The sequence below is a fragment of the Lactuca virosa genome, chromosome 3, assembly GCF_052849685.1.
Source record: "Lactuca virosa cultivar CGN04683 chromosome 3, Lactuca_virosa_CGN04683_v6, whole genome shotgun sequence".
In the NCBI taxonomy this organism is placed as follows: domain Eukaryota; kingdom Viridiplantae; phylum Streptophyta; class Magnoliopsida; order Asterales; family Asteraceae; genus Lactuca; species Lactuca virosa.
In genome coordinates this window covers 302,575,870-302,599,147 of record NC_136428.1, presented here as the reverse complement: position 1 = coordinate 302,599,147, position 23,278 = coordinate 302,575,870, and the positions used below count along the sequence as shown (strand labels likewise).

The window sequence follows — 23,278 nt, the reverse complement described above, 5'->3', positions numbered from 1 at the left end:
GGTAAGACGACTTGCTCTTATACATATAATATATTAAACTTTTAATATTATAATAGTATAAGGGTGTATTTTAGACATTTAAAATACTTGATGGTTTAATCTATTAATTAAACTAGACTTTTAATTTAATTAAACTCAAATCATATATTTATGGATTTAATAATACTCTTTTAATTAAACGCTTTAATTAACTATTAATAAAGTCCATAAGAGTTAATTTGAACTATTCAACAAAACATCATAATTCTAATTATTAAACTCAAAATTAAAACCATTTAATTAATTGTTTAAGTTATGAACCCAAGAGTTCTAGAATTCAATTCTTTTTTTCATAAAAAACTTTTCTCAAATTCCAAAACTTGAGGGCAAGTTTTGTAATTCTTGAAAACCTTTGGATTCCATAACTTATGGAATTAATGATGTTTTATGATGAAACTTTCCATGTTCCATAACTTAAGAACAAGTTATGGAATTCTTTAAAACATTAACACCAAATTTTGTAACTCCATAAAAACTTTGAATCAAAATTTTTTTTTTTAAAAAAACTTTCATATCCACAACTTATGGAAGTTTCAAAAACCCTTAAGATCACAACTTTAAAAAAAACTTTTGAGCTCCAAAATTTTATGACAAAATTTGTAACTCCTTAAAACATTTAGATCAAACTTTTAAAACTAATAAAATAATCATATCATTTTATCTTTTACTAAATTTGACCTAATTCAACTCATATAACAAATGATTCAAATTTTACAAATAATTCGTTTTTCACAAAACAAGTAATTATCTTAAAATTTGACAAACGTCATGTTTTTTTTTTCCTTTTTTTTCCAACTTGAAAATAAAACATTTGCATCAATATAACAGAAAACAACCCATGGCTCTGATACCACTGTTGGGTTTGAGCATTCTAACACTCCTATGGTGTACATGCAACCCTATAAACCTTGGATCTATGTTTTCTCTATTATACATGCAAATATTAACTATTCCAAGGTTTCATCCTAACTAGCATATTATGAAGCACCTATACTACAAAGTTCTAGTTAGATGACATACCTTTTGATGTAGCTTGATGTCTTCAAGCTTTAAGAGCTTAGCCCCAATAGTGTGGAAGCCTCAAATGGAATCACAAATCACCAAAACACCTTGGAAGAACTTGAGAGAATATGTATGCACACTAAAATCGGCCCACTCTTATTTTCACACACTTGTGCCAATTTTGTGAGCCAAGGACCCTTTATATATTATGGAGGATTAGGGTTACATCCATGTAAACCCTAATACCCATGACCTTTCATTTACATAGGATCCATGGGTTAAAAGCTCCATGGACCATCCATGAAAGCTTAGCCCAACCTAAATGAACTTGGCCCATTCCATATATATAAGAGTCCATATTTAATTAGTTCTTTTTGATCACTTAATTAATTCTAAATTAATTCTTGATCAATACTAATTAAATAATATGATTCCATATTAATATATTAGAACTTATAATATATTAATATAAATCATAAATATACTATTCTCAAAAGACTATCCATATAAATTGTGCCGGTGAAGTGCAACCCAAATGGACCATGCCGGGTCGGGTCAAGTACATACCAAATATAGTTATGGACTTAGACATTAATCCAACACCTGGTGGCGTATCCTTGCCTTGTCTCTTGCTTTTCCCACACGCACAGTTACAGCAGGCATTCTGTTTAACTTGTGTTGGTGGCCTGTATTTCTCAACAGTAGGCTTGTTAGGAGTAACAGAATTAGAAGCAACAGAATCAGAGTTCAAGGAGTCATTGGATTGTTCAATAGTTTTCTCCTTGTTCTCATCCTCCACTACTTTACCTACACAGAAAGTAGAATCATTAGTATCTTTCATCTCAACACCCTCAGTTGCCTGTTCAGCAGCTGGTTTACCATATACCATATATGGTTCTCTATCAATCTCTTCCTGAGTCAAGGGATTAACATAATACGAATGGTTAAATGGAGGAGGGACACTATCATACCCTAGACCCTTGTTTTGATTATCTTTGAATTTTAATTGGTTTTCAAATAAGGACTCGACTGTCTTACTTGACGCAGTATAATTTTTGAAACTAACATTTGTTTTTCCACACTTAATTTTCAAAGCGTCAAGTTTTTCAGTTACAGCAACAAGTTTTTTCTTAATGTGATCGTAATTTGCACACTTGTTGCTGTAATCTTGTTGTAATTTCTTAAAGTCCTTAGTCTTGGCCTCTAATTGAGCTTTCAGAGGTTTCTGACCTTTCCTAAGAGTATAGCCTTCGTATTTGAGGTCCTCATTTTCTCTTTTTAATAAATCGATTTGATCTCGGAGAAATTTAATAGTAGTTTCACAAGATGGAGTACATGAAACTTCATTTACCGGAATTGATGCGGAACTCATTTTTTATTTTATTTTATTTTTAAAGGAAAAAGTCAAAATTAAAAGTCAAAAATTAAAATAAAAAATTTTTGGGTTGAAAAAGGATTTAAAAAAAAAAGAAAATTGATTTTTGGGTTAATAATGTAAAAAATGCAAAAGAAGGGTCGAAATGAAGACGAGTTATGAATTAAATTGGGAAGGATTGTATGAACTTGCAGCCTAGAAGAGTTGGAAAGGGCGCTGATTTAGTTGGGAGGAGACCAGGGTTCGATCCTCGGCACCTCCAAAAATCCGATCCTTTTTATTAATATCATGTAAGCATATGAACATAACATACATTTTTTGACTTTATATTGAAAAAAATGGATTATGTTTTTGATACAAATGAAGCAACAACTGCATATTCATTCCCCCTTCACATTAATGATCTAAAAATTTCAGTAAAAACTCAGATATGGGAACCACTTAAAGCCATAAACTTGCATTGTTCATTCATAGCCAACAATTGAGCCTCTTTTTGATCCAAAACACCCTTCAATCTCAAATTCTCCTCCATTAATCTCTCAACTTCCCCTTCTTTCTGCTTCTTTTCACTCTCCAGCTGTGTCGTCTTTGCAATCAACCTTTCAAAAAGCTTTTCCATTGTTTGAAACTGTTTTTCTGAAGAAACAAGTGTTTCTCTTACACTAATAAGACTATTAACGTAAGATTTTAAAGATTCAAAATCCTATTTGACACGAATAAGTTCTTGTTCATTTTGTGTTGCCCTTTGCTTTTGTCTTGATGTTTCTTCAACCAAATTGTCAACCCAATTTCTCATTTCATTCAGAGCACAGTTTGTATCCACTGCAAATCGATCCATTTCATCTAATTTCTCAGACATTATCTCAACTTGGATTTCCTTTTTGATAATCTCTTCTTGACTTATTGCCACCTTCTGTTTCTCAATATCAGTTTCTTAAAGTCCTTTGTTTTATTCTCTAATTGTGTTTTTAAAGGCTTTTGATTTTTCCTAAGTGTGTAACCCTCATACTTAAGGTCCTCGTTCTCTCTCTTGATTAATTCAATTTGGTCACGTAAGAATTTAACAGTTTTAATGCAAGATTGAGAGCAACCAAATTCACTGACCTCGGGTTTGGTTGGCTCAGGAGTAGTTTACACCATGAACGCAAACTGAAGATTCATCATCTCTTCTTCAGGGTCTTTTTCTGCTTCTTCCTCCACACAATCCTTGATTTGAGCAAGATGCGCATTTTCAGGTCCTGAAATATTCAGAGCCTGAATTTGATCTTCCCAATCAAAGGATTGGGCCACCATCGCCAAGTTAGCAGTCTGATTGCTTGAAGAAGATCCCTTGTTGACATAGGTCACCGACACCATGGTTCGCTCAGAATTCTCCCTTCGATCTAGCTTTGGACATTCTCGAGCAAAGTGACCAGGTTCATGACAATTGTAGCATCTCAGCTTCCCTTTGTTGAACCCCACTTTCTTGTCTGAATTCACACTCCAATTGTTCTTTCCGGTTTTCTTGGAGAACTGCTTTGCCCTAAAAACAACCATGGCCATTTGCCAGGTGATGTCCATCTCCTCCACATCCTCTGGATGGATCTGGTCTAGGTCTGCAAAAAAAAGTTGTGGGGAAAGCTCTCCGGCCACAAAAGCGTTGTAGCAGTTTACCAAACCAGTGGCGAGGGCCAGATTTTCTTCCTTCTCTTTCAATGATGAAGCTTGAGAACTGAATCCATGAGATTGAATGGGTGCAACTGTTGATGAACCAACACTAGAACCAACTTGTTGAGCTAAAGTTTGAGGTTGAGGAACTTGAATGTGTTGCATTTTTGGGATCACGTATGAGGTAGGCTGATGAGTCACATAGGGTTGAACTTGAGGAACATGAACTTGAGGAGCTTGAGGAGTAGAAAAGCTTGAGAAAGCAGTGTTGTTGGTGGTTTGGATCCCAAGATTTGCTGTGGAGTATGAATTAACATGATTAATCTCCCTTTGCTTATCATCGAGATCGCAAGCCTTAATGATCGCCATCGTTTCAGCCAAACTCAACCTGTTCAAATCTTTGGTCTTTTTGATCACTGAGACATTCATATCCCAAGATTTTGGTAGAGAGTTCAGCAGCTTCTTGTTTATCTCTGATCATGTCACCATAACACCAAACAAGGAACATGAAATGAGGCGGGATTACTGACTCTAAGTCTACACATATTAATTATAAATGACCCTTATGTATCCACTAAGTGTAAGTCCCCAAATTTCCTTGTGTATCAATCAGATCCATTTGACGGTGCGGAATCCCAATCAAACGGATGAGTTCAGATCTAATAGAATAGAAGGAGAAGAAGAAGATGAATCTATGATGTATTCAAGATTGGAATGATGAACAATACACAAGATTCACACACACTTTCCTCTCTTGTTTCTCTCACACCTTAGAATACACACACTTAAGCTCCTTGGCTCTTACCCTCACATGCACTCCTCACCCTATATATATATGGACCTAAGGCCAAGCCCAAAATACAAATAATCCAATGCTAGACCGAAAACACATGGGTTTTCGGTCCAAGCTACAATTAATCCTATACTATTTTCGGCCCAAATAATAAAAACAATAAATGCTTAGAAAAGCAAAGTATAAACCATATTTTTAACCCAACAATAAGTCATCATAGCTTACCTGTTAGGGTTTCAAATTTTATATAATTGTTGTGATTTAATTTGAACGGAAGAGTAATCATAATTGTAGTTAGTTATTGGGGTTTGGAAGCGTACCAAAATATAGCAGGGTTCTTTGATGCTTCCCCATGTATTAGGGTCAAAATCCTCCTGCTCCCCCGTCGTTCTTCTTTATTGGATAATCCCTCTTGTAATGTCCTATTTCACCACAAAGGTGACATATGGGAATGGTTCCAACATCGGTAGTTGAAGTGATGAACTCAACCGGAGTTCTACAGATGCGGGCGGTATGCCCCTTCATGTTGCATCTATTGCAATGCAGTTCTCGGCAAACTCCATGATGATGGTAGTTGCACTTGATGCAGTGTGGAAGGTTTCCTAAGTACGGCTTGGTTGGTGCTAGGATAACAGGGCTGATGGGGGTATTGACTGCCCTAGTTCGTTGCCCTCTGCTATGTTCTTGAGTTGAACAACTCCCTTCCTTGTTCTCGAACTTTCGTTTCAAGATATTAGGCTTAAGGTTCAAGGTGTCCTCACAAGTAGGTGCTCGTTGCTGTACTTGGCCATCACCATGATCGGGGTTACCGATAGCATTACTACTAACATTTGCATTGTTAGCATTAAGGTGTGCCATGACAGCTGTTACAGCTGCTGTGACCGCACTTGAAACGTAGCCGCATCTATCTGAAGGATTGGTGTTTCGCTGGTGGGTTGGTTACACTTCTTTGGAGGCATGATTATGTTACATGATAAGAAAATGAGCTCATGAGCGACGATAGTTGTCTCTAGATGTATTCTAACCATTTGTATCTATGTATTAATCTTTCGTTTTGTTATATTGTTCTTAATGATTCGATCTGCATCCCTATGATGCAGTCCTGGTAAGGAACAAAATTAAGTTTCTAGAATGGTTAGGAACCGAGTATCATCCGAACTAAGTTACCTTCGTTTGGTGGATATCGTTTCCTAATTTTCGAAAATATTCGAAAACAATTCATAACAGTGTCTACATAAAATAGACTTATGAATTTGAGAAGTAATCACTATCAATTAAGATTTCGTGATCTGATTTATTGTTATTAGCCGTGACCGGAAAAGAGGATAAGCTCCAAACCTAATGTGAGTAATGAAATCACTAACTCACTAGGTTGAACCGATTTACTAGTTATTACTTAGATGAAAAGGTGCTCGAACACTTCACATGAATCATGCGTGGTTTTCCTTTGTTCTCTGTTCTATTCTGAGTGGTAATGATTTGTTTCCCCCTAATATCTATAAGGTGTCCTTCTCCTCCTTAGGTATATTGAATTCCTGAGCTGTCTTACTTCCGATTTTGACACTGGTCTCCATTACTTCGTAATGGAGATTTTGAATCTCGGAAGTTCATGCGAATCTCTCATTGGTGTCCTTAATAGGGTAAGGGCACTACATGATTTCTATAGTTTATTTACTTGTCATCTGTTTCTTTCTCGGAATTCTCCTAATGAAATTCTGTTGGCTCCTCCTTGACTCTTCTATTGATTGCTGAAGTAACTATGTTTATCTAACGGGTTTATACGAGAATGGGAATGTCTATGAGAAAATTTGAATTTTTACGAAGGTGATCCTTCCTGGTCCTCTCATAATCACATGGTGTGTACTGATTATATATAATCCAGATCAAAAAGACCTTTGAATAAGTAATCCTACTCTAAAACCACATCCAAACAAGGAAAAGGAAGTAGAGTGAAAATCACATATTCTAGGTCTATAAAATCTCGGCTATATATAACCTTAACGTATCCACTTAGTAATTATACACTTATCAGAAAAGATCTTTTTAACATTTCCCCAAAGGTATGTTAAATACCTCCATGTTATTTTAGTTATGAGTTTGATTCTTGGACTTCTAGATATAAGAATTTGACAAGTTTTCAGTTTTCTTGTTATAGCATCCTAAAATACTCCCATAGTATTTTAGTCTTTATGTTTGGTTCTAGAATTCTTCTGGTACTTAGGTAAGTTTTAGACCAGTTGCAACATTACAATTACTCCCAAACACATGTTGGTCATATCTCGGATGAATATAGTTGATCAGGCTATATTGATTCCAGATATGATTACGTCACTGTCTAGGTTTGACTGCAATGTCCAACATCCAAATACTTTTGTTTTGTTCTTCTTGTGATACTCATTCTGGTATATATATATATATATATATATATATATATATATATATATACTCTGCATGTACTTATACTTTTATATAATATTGATATATTTTTAAAGTATAACTCTTGGTCAGAGTGTTTTTATCCCAATGGGTTTATAGTTGTATATCTTTTATGACTGATATACCGAGTTCACTATAAACACTGCTCTGATACCAATCTGTCGCACCCCCAAACTAGAATGGCGGAAACATTCGGGGGCGGAGGACTTTAGGTAAGTATCACAACACATGCAATATAGTAATCAAAGTACAAACAACCATTGCATTAATAAGTATAAGTTTTACATAAGTGTTTAATCATTACATATTCAAACACTAAAGTAGGTACAGTAGAAGACAAGAGTCGCGGTACAGTACTAGGTAGTCTTCTCAAAAGCTTCTGGAGTGTACCTGTCTTCTGGATTCTTGAGAATACAAGTTATTTGGAAAGAGTAGATTAGCATTTAAGCTGGTGAGTTCATAAGTATTTTAGTTCTGATAAGTATACCCTAAGTTCTTTGAATAAGTTCACTGGTTTCTCCAGGAAATCCTATATTTCCTGAGGTGATTAACTGATAACCTCAATAGTTTCCCTCTGTAATTACTTAGTTTATACTAATTGTATATAACCCAATATCGAATGGATAGTCAAATGGGTGTATCTGCCCTCAGCCCACAACCAAACAAGGAACAGGAAGTAAGGCGAAAGTCACACATTTCACTGTCAATCGGACATTACTTATGTATAACTCTGATGTAATAACTAAGGAATTATAGAATTAACCACTAAAGGTCTTTTATGTTATACTAGTTTACAAAGATTGAATGACTAAGTTTCATTTGATAAGTGGTTTAATCCTATAGACCGTTTCCTTTGTATAAGTGGTTTAATCCCATAAACCGTTTCATTTGTAAAAGTGTTCTTAGTTATATCTGTTCTATAGTAAAAACCTTAGTATTAATCCTGGAGAGTATTGTATTATCCATAATACTGCCTTGTGGTTTTAAATGTTCAAAACTAGAAGTACAATACTTGATTTCATGATACGTAGCTTTTATTGTAAGTAAAAACTACTGAAGGTATATCTGGTCGGGATGTAATTAACTTTTCTTACTGTTATAAAAGAAGTATATTACTTTGTAATTCACTCGTTGTTTTATCCATGTGAGTTCTATTAACCATACTAATATGACGAATATGCCTGCGGCGACGTTCTTCAGGCATCGGAATGGAATGATATTTGACACCCTAGGCCTGCCGGCCAAACTGTAGCGAATAGTAGAGGTGCGGGATTGTCAGTCCCATATAGATCTATACACAAATTCACGCTCTCCCTACAAGAGATTCTGGCTAATAGTTTAGGACTTAAAAGGTCGTACTTAGATAAGAACACCATGAAGGGTCTCACAAATTTATTGTTTCAACGAGATTTACGATGTATTATTATTACCCTGTGAATGCTAACTCTGGTACTTTGTATCGTACCCTCGGTTAATGCAAACCCGGTATAATGTATTATTACCTCGTGTTTGCTAACTCGGGTACTCTATATAGTACCTTTGCTAATGCAAACACGGCAGAATGTATTATTACCTCGTGTTTGCTAACTCGGGTACTCTGTATAGTACCTTTGCTAATGCAGACCCGACAGGATGTATTATTACCTCGTGTTTGCTAACTCGGGTACTCTGTATAGTACCTTTGCTAATGCAAACCCGGCATTACCTCATGTTTGCTAACTCTGGTACTCTGTATAGTACCTTTGCTAATGCAAACCCGGTATGATGTATCTTTACTTCTTTAATATGTTGTTCGTATATTAAAGGTATTATACATATCTTGTTATAGTTGAATGTATTTTGGTAATTTGCTTGGAAAGTATACAGTCGTGAATCATACTTGTATCTTTAGTTTTGAATCATAAATTATACCTATTATAATTTATATGTTCTAACTGATTAGCTTGGTTTCTCATGGATGAACACCATTGCTCAGCCTGATACAAAGGTGATGATACCAAAAGGAGTAACCTTTGGTTTCTCATGGATGAACACCATTTCGGGGCTCCGGGGCTTGCTTCGGGCTTTAGACACGATACCGGGGCCTTGGGGGGTCGTGAGAAAGTCGAGGGGGTGAAAATGTGAATTTTGGGAAGTTTTGGGGTGAAAAAGTCCTTCCATCCGAGAATGCTCGCACCCTTTATATAGGGGTGCGAGGGTTCGGCCGAAGCAGCTTAGTCATCGGACAGGTGGCGAGGCTCGGACAGCTGGCGAGGCGAAGGCGCGGAGTCAGCAGCTACGTGGCAGCACCTGCGAAGGCCACGTGCGAAGGCTTAAGGTGGTGCGGCTTCGGACCATGTGCGAGGCACGTGATTTCGGAAAGGTGGAGGCTCCTAAGTGGAGCGGACTTCGGTCCAATGGGGAAAGGAGGTGACGACTTCGGACCTATCAGGAGACGACACGCGAGGCTGAGGTCCAATGAGAAGCGAACACGTGGAGGCCTCGCATGCGAGGTGACGTGTCCGAGGTGACTCATGCGAATTTGCCCGGTTTTCCACATTTTCTTGATTTTTGTGCCAAAAACTTGCGAAAATCATAACTTTTGCATACGAGCTCCGTTTTTGGCGTTCTTTATATGCACGCGTAGGTAAAACCATACTCTACGACTTTCGTTTAGACTTCGTCGGCTGATTTTGACTTTATTTTTAATATTATTATTTTTAACAGACCGGGACAGGAAATCCGTTAAAAATTCATAACTTCTTCATCCGACGTCCGTTTTCGTCTGTCTTTTTACCGTTGTGCTACTTTTGACGAGACCTTCGATTCTCGCTTAAGTTGCGTTGGCTAAATATCGATCGATTTATATTTCGAATTTTTAGCTGTCTACTACTAAACCGAAACTTCGAAAAATCATAACTTCCTCATACGAAGTCAGATTTTTACGTTCTTTTTTATGAACGTTCTCGGTTTAACATATTCTACAACTTTCATTTAGATTTTTAAGGCTAAAAATCCTTTTATCGAAAATTCGCTTTTTACACTGAACAGTGTTTTGCCGGTTTTATCGCGGATTTTTGATTGGTCATAACTTCTTCGTTATAACTCGGATTTCAGTGTTCTTTATATTTTTGGAAACCTTGTTACAAACTCTACCACTTGGTTCATCCCAATTACGATTATTGATCAATTTATCTTTGACCAAACTTTGACTGGTGTCACATATATATTACGTGAAATGCTTTTAGGACTCGGTTTTGTTGCGGGAGTTAAATTGTGGAAATAGCATCCTACATCGAACCTCCTATCGAATCACTCACATATGGTGAGTTCATACCCCTATGTTTTTACTATTTTTCAAAGTTTTAAAAGGGGGGGAATACAAGTAAAAACACAAGGAAATCTTGTGTTAAACAATTCAAGCTATTTCAATTGATTTAAACTATTTTAAAAAGTGTTTTCAAACTACTTAAATTGTTTTATACTTTTATTTTCCAAAATACATGTTTATATATATATATATATATATATATATATATATATATATATATATATATATATATATATATATATATCCAACAGACTTAGGACGGGTGTTTCCACCTCATATCCTGTTCATTGTCTGGTTGTGGATTAGGGTTAGAACCATTTGTCAGACTACCTGTTTGATCTCAATTGTATATGTTTCATATATATATATATATATATATATATATATATATATATATATATATATATATATATATATATTGAACATGAAACTTATTTAAATAAAGCTTTAACCCTTTTTGTAAACATGTCGAGTAATAGTCATCTCTCTCAATTTATTTCATTGTGTTATATAAACTGTTAAATTACTAAGATTTTCATTGCGTACAGAACATACATGTAAACTATAATAGGTATAGTTTAGGGAACACTAATACTATTTTACTAAGTCAGGATTATCATACTAAAATCATTATTTAAATTATAATTATTCTACACTACTAGTACAATGTAACTCATACATTTTCAAGTACAAAAGAACATTGGTATTCTCTTCGTGTCTAGTTATACAGAGTTGTGAGGTATTGCTTGGTCGTACCCATCTGGGTACAAGTTTCTAAGTGTTATATATTATAACCAGAGTCTCCTGGAGGGAGAGCGATAGTTTGTGTATAGATCTATACGGGACTGACAATCCCGCACCTTGGTTGTTAGCTACAGTTGGGACCGATAGGTCTACGGGTGACAAACGTCATAACTTTTTCGACGCCTACAGCACGTCGTGTTTTTATCCGTTCCAATTAGGTATGGTTATATGAAACTCACAATGGTATTAACTAAGGCATTTAGATTACGGGATTTTCATAACTTCAAGTAGTTTTACTAAACAATAGAACTACACCACATCACTTTACCAGTAACATGAACATACAGTTTAGAAAGGGGCCTATAATGCTAACTCTATGATTTCTTGGTTTATACGTTAGGGTTATATATTGATAGGAGCCGATAGGTAGTAGAATGTGTGCTTTCCGCTTCACTTCCTGTTCCTTGTTTGGTTGTGGGCTTAGAGCAGATTCACACAGTCTACTATCTATTCAATCTTGGTTATATATATAATCCGTATACACTAAGTAATCATGGGGGGAAACAGGTATGGGCCAGGTCATAACTTACAAGTACAACATACTATTTTATAGTACAAAAACATACTTTTCGGAAGGAACGTTTAACTAAGTACATACATACATAAAGGATTGCATACAAATACAACAACATTACATTACTTTCTAAGTACAATGTAGATGTCACACAAAAAGGACCAACATCGTTAGCTCTGTATTTATCTGTTGTATATGGCAGGGTTACATACAATGTAGATCCGACAAATAGTGGACTATGTGGATTCCGCCTCATTTCCTGTTCCTTGTTTGGTTGTGGGCTTAGGGCAGAACCACACAATCGATTGTCTGTTCGATATGTATTGTATATAACCCGTATCTACTAGGTGATTGTAGAAGGAACTAAAGGGTCACATTTTTCTTACATTAGATTACATTAGAAAATATTGGATTTTCTGGAGTAATATACTAAGGTCTTCGAGGAACAAAGAACATGCTTTCTAAAATAAAATACTTATGAACTCACCAACTTAAATGTTGATACACTTTCAAAATCACTTATATTCTCAGGAAACTAGTAGACAGGTACACACACATGGTTCTAGGAGACAGAGCATAATAGCTACGAGTCTTGTTTTTCCACTTACTTTTGGAGTCAATCATATGTGATTTGAATACTATGTAAACACTTTAATATTAATGCAATGGATGTTGTTGCTTGTTTTACTATTCTACATTTGTTGTGATACTGAACACGACGTCCTCCGCCCCTGAATGTTTCCGCCATCTCGGTTTGGGGTGTGATAGATTGTTATCAGAGCATTGTTTATAGTGAACTGAGTATATCAACCCATAAAAGATATACAACTATAAATACAATGGGATAAAAACACTCTGACAAAGAGTTATACTTTTAAAATATAAGTATACATACATACATGTATACATACTAGAACAAGTATCACAAGAAGAACAAGACATAAGTATTTAAAAGTTGGACACTGCGGTCAAAACTGGACAGTTATGTAATCATATCTGGGATAAATATAGCCTGATCAACTATATTTTGAGATACAACCAACATGTGTTTGGGAGTGATGTGGTGTTGCAACATGCTTAAAATTACCTAACTCGTTATACAAATGATCTCTAGAACAAAACATAAAGTTAAAAATACTATAGGAGTATTTTATGATACTATAAGAAAACAGCAAGTTTAAAACTTACCAAGTTAATACCATTAAAATACTATAGGAGTATTTTTGGCACTATAAATAACTTATGTGAAAATTTAAAGACCTTCACTGGTAGGTCTATAATTTCGGAGTGTATACTCCCAGGGTTTAATATAATTGAGATTTTATAGACTTAGAATTGGTGATCTACGCTCTGCTTCCTGTTCCTTGTTTGGTTGTGGTTTTAGAGTAGGGTCACTTATTCGAAGGTCTATTTAATCTTAAATTATATACAACTTGTATACACTGCATGATTATAGAAGAACCCGGTAAGGATCACCCCATAATGTTTCACTTAATCTCATAGATTCTTTAGGCACTCCCATTCTCGCACGACAAACCTAGATAGATGTAACCACTCCATCACAATAGTCAGCAGAGGAGTGAAGGAGGAACAAGAAGAGATTCATGAGGAGGATTCTGAGAAGGGATCAGCCGAAGAGACCAAACGTCTTATGTGTCACGCTAATAACTAATTAACTAATATAACCTAGTGAGTTAGTGAGTACACTACTCACACTATGTGTTAGGATTATTCATCTTTCGTAACAACTTGTAGCAGTTATAAATTTACAGAAATTCATTCAAGGGTAGTCACTACTAATTCAAAAGTTTATTTTATATGGACGTCCATTATAGATTATTCTCAGAACGCTATGAAATTCGGAACATGATACACTCAGAACTAGGATAACTTAGTTTGATCAACACCCAACTTATAACCACTACTATAGACTTATCACCGTTTCATCTTGTAAACGTTATAGCAAAAAGGTGCCTCGCGGTAGACCTATAAGGCGCGTAGTCAACAACATAACAGAAAATCCACCACCGCCTCCACCACCACAACACGATCCTGCTATTTTCCAGGCAGCAGTAACAGCCGCAACGACAGCCGCTATAACTCAAATCCGCGCATGTGGTGTTAGTGGATCTGGTATCGGTTCCCACCTAACTAACCCCAGAGTTACCCTCGGACACCCATGGGAGTGTTCGTACAAGGACTTCATGAACTGAAAACCCAAATCCTTAAATGGAGATGGGGGAGTCATTGCTCTAATGCAATGGTTCGAGAAAACATAGTCAGTTTTCGAAACCTACACGTGCCCAGAAGGGAGCAAAGTGAGGTTTGCTGCCTGCACCTTCTCCGACAGAGCCCTAACATGGTGGAATGGCCATGTTAAGTCAATGACTATATTGGTGGCTAACTCAATGAGCTGGGAGAACCTTAAAGAGATGATGATGGAAGAGTATTGCCCAAGAGGCAAAATACAAAAGTTGGAGCATGAGCTATGAAACCTTACCATGTCAAGCTCAGACATAGTTGCCTACACTGCCAGTTTTAGTGACCTGGCAGCACTGTGCCCCGGGATGGTTACCCCGTAGAGTAAAAAGATAGAGAAGTACATCTAGGGTTTATCTCCCCAGATTCAAGGGAATGTACTGGCTTCCAAACCAACTACCTTCGATAGCGCCAAACGCCTGGCCCAACGACTCATTAACCATGGAGTCCGCCATGGCGTGGTGGACCCCGTTCTTGAGCCAACAAAGGGAGGAGACTATAAACGAAAGTCGGGGAACAAGAGGAAGGGTCAAACAACACAGGAATCCTCGCAGGATCAACAGATAGTTACTGTACAGCCTTCCACAACACCTGCCACTCCAGCGCCTGTTAGTCGATATGCTGGAACTCTCCCGAAGTGTAGTAATTGTAACTACCACCACACCGGAGCTTGCCGGGAGATGCAGTGCAAGAATTGCCGCAGGAAGGGGCACACTACCCATTTCTGCAGGGCGCCGATACAACCAATCTCCCAGGTCCCCGGAGTTGAAGTAAATCAGGCCTGTTATGGGTGTGGTGATACGGGGCACTACAAGAAGGACTGCCCAATAACAAAGAACTCTGGCGGGGAGGGGAGAATACTGATGATCACTGCAAGAGAGACTGTCTCGGAGCCAACAGTGGACAGCGGTACGTTTTCTAGATAATAATAAAATTTTTAAACTTAGTATTCCAATTAAAAAGAAAAAAAATTAAAATTACACACTCGTCTGAACAAATCACAGCATTCATATAAGAACCTAGGATCCGTACAGGTGAGCTACGATGGCTTAGTTTATATATCAGGGTTATGCATAACTAAGATTTTGTAGGCTTAGAGTGAGTGATTCCGCCCCATTTCATGTTCCTTGTTTGGTTGTGGATTTAGGGCAGAGTCACTCAATCGACCGTCTTATTCATCTTAAGTATGCATGACTTGTATACACCAAGCGATCATATAGGGACCTGATAAGGATCATAATATGAAGTATCATCACTAATTGCGGTACGATATGTTGCAGTGGTAATAACAAGGAGAAACCTGAAAGCACTAGAAAGTATACACAGAATGCACTATCGAGTACACACGAAATACACTATCGCTATAACAAACGTTTCTTTCGAATCGACTTAACACTTGTTTCTATAAGGAGTTTGACGTCATCATTCGACGTGGATTGGCGTGGTCCTCACCATACCAAGTTCATGTACTGCGAAAACACATCGCCTTAACCGACCGACTGACGAAACCCTCGTCACTCATAACGACAAAACCGTCATAGACCTCAGAATTGTCTCTCATATTCTAAACCCCGAAGTACTCATGCTAGGAGTACTTTGCCCTTTGAAACCTTTCCAATGTTTACCCAGCAGACCTTTCGGGAACACCACTCGTGCAACAGGTCAAGTTCAAGCACAAAGGCTAAGGACGAATACGGTTAAACTATCACTACTAAGTGTATACGCGAGAGTAGTATATAATTAAGATTCTACGGACTTAGAATGTGTGTTTCCTCCCCTATTCCTTGTTTGGTTGTGGACCTGGGGTAGAGTCGCACATCCGACCGTCTTATTAATCTTTATTATATACGACTTGTATACACGAGGTAACGATAGATGGACCAGGTATGAATCCTACTATGAACTTCAGGACAAGGCTGCCTAGGACTATGAGTGGACATTCTACCATTCAGATGAGCATGACCCCTGAAGTCTTACTTAGAAAGCTAATTTCGGGATGAAATTCTCTCTAACGGGGGGATGATGTGACAACCCGTTAATTCAGGGCAACAGAAAGTCAATAAAAACCAAGATACTAGAAACCATTTGATCAAATCGTTATTATAATTAGGTGATAATGTAAAAGTGTTATTGAAATCAAAATATGCCTTTTCTATGAAACTGAGAAGTCTCGCAATCACTTCCCTCGGACCGAAAACGAGTGTTCGGTCAGGGCTGCAAACTATCGCATCTGACCATTTCCTTCGGACCGCAAACGGTTTGTAGCCGCAAACAGTTTGCAGCCGAGAACCCTTGGTTTCCAGCCGACAGAACCCTCGGTCTTATCCCCTCAGTTCGCATCCCCACGCATGTGTCACTTCTCGTCAGTCTCTTGTTATAAATAGCATGGACTGAAAACATATTCTCACTTCTTTTACATCCAACCGAAAACACTAACTATTCACTCAAGAACACCAACCGAAAACCCTTTTTCTCTCTCAAGTACCATCCGAAATCCTTTGAATCTCCTTCGGATCTTGCTTAGAACATCAAGTGTTCTTCATTTCTTCAAGATATCACTTTCCTTTTTGGTGATCTTCAACCGAAAACCCTTGAATGTTCTTAGTTTGACCAAGAACACGAAGAACATCACCAAGATCTTCATATGGCCGAAAACCCAAGGGCTGGCCGAAAACACCTTGCAGCCTCACAAATTCATTTCTAACACTCTTATTTGTAAGTAAAACTTACAAATTAGGCTTCTTCCTTAACATACTTGCTATTTATTCACTAATTGTATACCTATATATTACGTGAAATGCTTTTAGGACTCGGTTTTGTTGCGGGACTTAACTTGTGGAAATAACATCCTTTATTGAACCTCCTATCGAATCACTCACATAAGGTGAGTTCATACCCCCTATGTTTTTACTATTTTTCAAAGTTTTAAATGGGGGGGGGGGGGGGGAATACAAGTAAAAACACAAGGAAATCTTGTGTTAAACAGTTCAAGCTATTTCAACTGATTTAAACTATTTTAAAAAGTGTTTTCAAACTACTTAAATTGTTTTATACTTTTATTTTCCAAAATACGTGTTTATATATATATATATACATATATATATATATATATATATATATATATATATATATATATATATATATATATATATATATATATATATATATATATATATATATATATATGTATGTATATATATATATATATATATATATATATATATATATATATATATATATATGTCACACCCCAAAACCGGAACGGCGGAAACGTTCTGGGGTGAAGGACGTCATGTTTAGTATCACAAGACATGCATCATAGCAAGCAAAGTAACGAACAACCATATCATTAGAAAGAAAGTGTTTACAAGGTGTGTGTTCACGAAACATAGAATACATAAGCAAATAACAAACATGACTTGAAGCTATACTGCTCCATCTTATGAATCCCAGTGCGAGTACCTGTCTACTAGGCTCCTGAGAATACAAGTTATTTGAAAGAGTTGATCAACAATTAAGCTGGTGAGTTCATAAGATTTTAGTGATGTAAGTAAGTTGTAGAAAGTTGTTGTAAAATGTTGTTGAAACTGTAGTTGAAAAATGTAGTAAGTTGTAAGTTCCTTTTAGAAAAGTTCGCCTGTTCCTCTTAGAAAATCCTATATTTCCTACTTTGATGAAAGATACGTAAAAATGATTCTACAATCCCTTCTATGAGTACTAAATGGATACAAGTGATATAAAACTCAGAGTAAACAAACAATCAACTGTGCGCATCTGCCCTAAGCTCACAACCAAACAAGGAACCAGTAAGTAAGGCGGATAGCACACATCCCATTGTTTGTTAGATCATTGTTGTATATAACCCTAGCGTGTTCACTTGTTACTCATGGAGTTAATTGTGATGGCTTCTTGGTATTTAGTGAAAAGCTCCTTTATAAAAACCCTTATTCCTTATAATAAAATGGTGACCACAGTGATCACTCCTATAATCACTTAAGGTCCTTTAAGTTTATACTGGTTTAATAAAATGGATTAAACCCTTAACTGGTAAGTTTCTAGTTTTCTATACCAAAAGTTCCGATTTGGAAAGTATGTTCTGTACTAGAAAATTGTGCATTGACTCTGTGTCCTATGACTTGACCACCTGGTACCCTTATGATGACTCAATGTATACTGGACATATATATCTAGGATCGAATAGATAATAGACTGGGTGAATCTGCTCCAATCCCACAACCAAACAAGGAACAGGAAATGAAGCGGAGAGCACACATCCTATTATCTGTCGGATCCTATTGATATATATGTATCCTTTGATGTATACATTAAGGAATCATAAGGTTAGCATTATGGCCCTTTCTACTAAACGTAGCCTTCTACCAAGGCATCAAATGTTATGTGTGTTTGTTTCTTGTATTAGTGTGTATTTTCCCGCGTGAGACTCTCATTAACTAAATATAGATTATACATTAATGAATATGTGAGAAGTTCACAAAGTAAGTGTAATAGAGAAAATAATATTTTACCTCAGCAGTGACACTGCTGGCTATAAAGAAATAAAATACAGACTCCAGGTAGTATTAAATGTACAATACACCTCGGGGAGTGTAAAGTAGTAAAATACAGACTCCAGGTAGTATTAAATGGACAATACACCTCGGGGAGTCTTAAGTGATAAAATACAGACTCCAGGTAGTATTAAATGGACAATACACCTCGGGGAGTCTAAAGTAGTCTTTAATCCCAAGTTGGTAAATTAAAGGTTTAAATGTGAACCCGTATGTAACTGAGAAGATATATTATTATATTTCATCACCTCGTGTCTGCTAACCCAGAAACGTGTAATCGTACTAAAGTTAACGCAAACCTGAAAGATATATTTTACGTGCTTTTCCCTGGTACTTAGTGTGGTGTGCTTTTCCCTGGTACTTAGTGTGCTTTTCCCTGGTACTTAGTGTGGTGTGCTTTTCCCTGGTACTTAGTGTGGTGTGTTTCTCTCTATACTAGTTATAGTATGTTTCCCCTTTGTACTTGTTATAGTATGTTCTCCTCTGTACTTGTTATAGTATGTTTCTCATTTGTACTTGTTATAGATGTTTCTCTATGTATTTGTTATAGTATGAACTGAACCCTTAAACTATACCTATTATAATTTACTAGTAATGTACTTGGACTGTTGTTAAAAATACTCATTTTACCACTAAGTTACGCTTGTACTTTAAAAACGGAGTTTTGTTAAACTATAAAGTAACATAACTTGAAAAGATTTTTTGAAATGATTTGACGACTTATAAATGACATAAGTAATCTTTTGAAAATGTTTATAACAAACATTTACACAATTATCATTGTGTTCAACTTGTATTCCCCCCCTTAAAAGCATTTAAAACAGTTAAAAGATTCATTACGGGGTATGAACTCACCTGATGTGGGTGATTCAACGAATATGCGTGTAAGGATGAGAAGTTCCACGAATGAAGTCCCGAGACACAACAAGTCCTAAATGACATACATTGGCATACATTGACATAAATAGAGTGCTTGGAAGCAACCAAATGCAAGGAAACACCTCACGAGACTAGGAAACACTTCGACCAAGTGTTGGAATCACATGTGATTCGTATAAAGGGTGTTTAAGGCCATTGTTTGGTGTTTACGGCCATGTGTTTATGGCCAAGGGAGTTTACGGCCGTAAACTCATGGTCAAAGATGCATATGAGGGTGTTTGAAAGCTAGGGAAGCTTGAGGGAATTTTGCTCTACACAAGGATGAGAAAGACCAACTCAATGGAGAGTGTTGAGGTGTTTACGGCCAAGGGAGTTTACTCCTGGTCGTAAACTCTCTAAATGGTGACATTTAGGGTCTTAAAGGTAAGGAGTCTCAATGGTCCAAGTGTTCTAAGGTTTAGCAAGAGCCTAGATGTGTTTAAGGTCCAAGACTTGACCATAATTGGAGTTTACGGCCAAGGGTGTTTACTCTTGGGCCGTAAACTCTCTAAATGATGAGTTTGGTCATTATTCAAGGTCTTAAAAAGCACAAGGGAGTGTTCTAGCCTCAAATCCAAGCCTTAGGAAGAGTTTATGGCCAAAATGGCACCTTTATAGGGGTTTACGGCCATGGGAGATGGCTTGGCCGTAAACTCCTTTTGGTTCTTCATTCTTGATGATTTCAAGGCTCTAAGCATGAGTCCTAATTAGATATAAGGTGTAGGGAAGAGTACTTACGATATAGAGGCTTGAAAGGGTCGATTTTGGCCAAGACCACAAGTGTGTGTTCTTTGTGGAACTTGAAGATCTAAGAAAAGTTGATTTTCATGGATGAAATCAAAGAGTGTAACTAGGAGATGAAGTGTAACAACAAATCAAGGAAGAACACTTACCACTTTTGAAGATCTAGGATGAAAATCGGGATGATAGTTGAGAGAGAAATGGAAGTTCTTGAGTTAGGAAATGAAAGAATGGCTAGAAATGACCAAGGGCCATATATATGGATTTGAGTTTACGGCCACATGAGTTTACGGCCGTAAACTCATTGGCTTTGTGGCTGTGAACTCCTTATGATGAGGTTAAGGCCCTAATGTTTGCACAATGTCTCTAGCAGGTACATTCTAACACTTATTCCTTAAGTGTACTAGGCTTAAAACTCCTTAGAATGGCCTTTAACCAGGCTAGAACTCATTACTCTTGAGTCTGACACTCAGTTGAGTTGACTGACTGAGCTCTCAAAGCAAAAAAAATTTGGGTTGTCACATCATCCCCCCGTTAGATGGAATTTCGTCCCGAAATTAACTTTCTTAATAGCACTACAGGGGTTGCGCTCCTCTGATTGGCAGAATACCCACTCGTAGACCTGGCACCTTGCCCTACTGTTCATGATAGGATTCATACTCGGTCCATCTATCATTACCTTGTGTATACAAGTCATACATAATTAGGATTAGTAAGACGGTCGGATGTGCGACTCTGCCCTAGGTCCACAACCAAACAAGGAACAGGAGATAGGGCGGAAACACACATACTAAATCTGCGTAATCATAATTATATACCACCCTCGCGTATACACTTAATAGGGATAGGTGGGCTGTATTCGTCCTTAGCCTCTGTGCTAGAACTTGGTCTGCTGGACGAGTGGTATTTCGTGACGGTCTGCGGACATCTGACGATAAGGTTTTAGAGGACAAAGTACTCTTCGCATGAGTACTCCAGGGTTTAGAATACGAAAGATAAAAACTGAGGTTTAGGTCGGACTGTGTGACAACCCGAAATTCTCATTTGTATAAACTCTACAGTCAAGCACTACAAATAGTAGTCAAATTCATTTCAGTACATTTTTGGTCGGATTAAAGTCCGTTTGAGTGTTTTTATTTTAAATTCATCAAACGAATAAATAAAAGGAAGTACTTTTTTTAGGATTAAAGTGGAGCGAGTAAGCATTTAACACCATGACATGGTGTTTACAGCCAAACCTTGGGGGTTTGGGCCGTAAACTCCATTTTGACCATGAACTCATGCTTAAGGCATGAGTTTACTCCCTAAACTCCTCACTTCTCACTTCCTAGCTCAAGAACTCCCACCATTCTCTCTCAACTATCATAAGATCATCTTCCCAATCCTCCAAAAATGTAAGTTTCTCTTCACTTGATTTGTTGTTATAACCTTCCATCTAGTTGTTATACATCATTTCATCCATGAATTCTTCATTTTTACCTAGATCTTCAAGTGTTCTTCAAAACACCAAGAACACACACTAGTGTTCTTGGGCTCTAAACACTCTTACAAGCTTCCCATAAGTAAGTACACTCGTCCAAACTAGTTACTTGCTTAGTATACATGTTTATCCATGGAAAAACATCAAGAACACCCAAGAACACTTGGGTTTACGGTCAAGGGATATCCTTGAACCGTAAACACCATCAAGTGGTGTTTAAGTGCCCCTAACACCTTCTAAGGCTGGGATATTGGACTAGAACCTTGCATGCATGAGCTAGAAACCCCAAAACACGAAATGGTTGAGGTGACCATGAGTTTACGGCCGTAAACTCATGGGTTTACGACCGTAAGCTCAAGGGTTTACGACCGTAAACTCCCAAGAGGTGGTCCAAAGACCGTAAACCCCAAAGAAGGTCCATTTTGAGCCCTAGTCCCTTCCTAAGCCTTGAATACAAACCTAGAACACTTCCTTGAGGGGTATAAGACCTTAAATCACACAATTGTACAATTTACAATGAGTTTACGGCCGTAAACTCATGGGGGAATTGACCAAAAACCGTAAACACATATAGGGTTGCCAAATGAGAAGTAAACTCCAATGTGAGGCCATACTCTCCTTAGATACAACCCTTTAGCACTCCTAGCACTTGAAACAAAGGATCTGTGTGTGTGTTCAAGTCCTCACTTGACACTTAGCATCCTATCCGACACTTCCATCCAAACCACTCACTGCAGGTGAGTTCATACCCCTTAATTAACCTTTTAAATGATTTTAAATGCTTTTATGGGGGGGGGGATACAAATTGAACATTTCTAGTTATTGCTTTAATCACATGTGATTAATAACTAGAACAAACAGAAAGATTTACCACTGCTTTCAAAATTGCTATCAAAATTATGGAATTTCAAGTTTTCAAACCTTTTTATTAAACTCTTTAAATGCTAAAACTGTTTTCAAACTCTTTTAAACTTACATTATTTTCAAACCCATATCTACACCAATATATTTATATAAGTAAGGCTTGAAGGACTTAGGACTGATAGCTCACCTTATTTCTTGTTCCTTGTTTGGTTGTGGACTTAGGGTATTCTGTTATTTGTCCGAATGTCGTTGAATTCTTAGTTATATATCATATATATATATATATATATATATATATATATATATATATATATATATGTTGGATATAATAGTTTTCACTTCAGTTCAGTACCTTTGTGTAACAAAGGCATGCAACCAACATTACTATTTAACTATAATAGGTATAGTTAAGGATTACTACTCACTACTACTATTACAATGACTCCTACCAGAGTCAGTACAGTTATGAGTCAATACTCACTTTATACTCTACAAGAGAACACTCTATACATTATACAAGAAAATATG

At 36.9% G+C, this 23,278-nt stretch overlaps 1 pseudogene; it reads right to left on the bottom strand.

Moving 5' to 3' along the window:
• Positions 1–2,728: 2,728 nt before the first annotated feature.
• LOC145164693 (uncharacterized) overlaps positions 2,729–23,278 on the bottom strand; it is a 105,262-nt pseudogene continuing 84,712 nt past the window's right edge.